The sequence below is a fragment of the Monopterus albus genome, unplaced genomic scaffold (assembly GCF_001952655.1).
Source record: "Monopterus albus unplaced genomic scaffold, M_albus_1.0 scaffold146.1, whole genome shotgun sequence".
Taxonomy (NCBI): Eukaryota; Metazoa; Chordata; class Actinopteri; order Synbranchiformes; family Synbranchidae; genus Monopterus; species Monopterus albus.
In genome coordinates, this window is record NW_018128026.1 from 1 (window position 1) to 644 (window position 644).

Genomic DNA, 644 nt, shown 5'->3' on the forward strand with positions numbered 1-644 from the left:
GTACATGCTTGAATGGAGGAGGAAGAACTTCGTCAGACTTATCCAGTCCTACTCCATGACATCATCTTACCATCATTGGTTTGCAAGCAATAAATGATTCACTTCTACATACACACATATTATACTAAAAAGAATATAACAGTGTTAACATTCTTACATCACACAATTGATATACTAAAGAATGGTTACAAGATATACACCACACCCACAATAGTCCATGTAATTAATCATTGAGCCTGTTCTTGCATATATCTTGATTGACACATACCTTTATATTTACGTTTGAACTCGTCAATTCTATTCTATTTATTCTATCTATTACTATTTTTTATGTCCACACTTAAATTATTCCATAGTTTTACCCCACTTATAGAAATACAAAATCATTTTTTGGTTGTAGGTATAGCATGAATTTTTAAATTTAACTGACCCCTTAAATTGTATCCCCCTTCCCTTTCATTAAATAGTTTTTGAATTCTACCAGGTAATAAATTGCTCCTGGCTTTATACATAAACACTGCAGTCTTATATCCCACTAAATTGAAAAATTTTAGCAATTTAGACTGTATGAAAGCTCCAGTGGTGTGATCCCTATACCCCATCTTATGCACAATTCTTATCGCTCTTTTTTGTAATATATACAA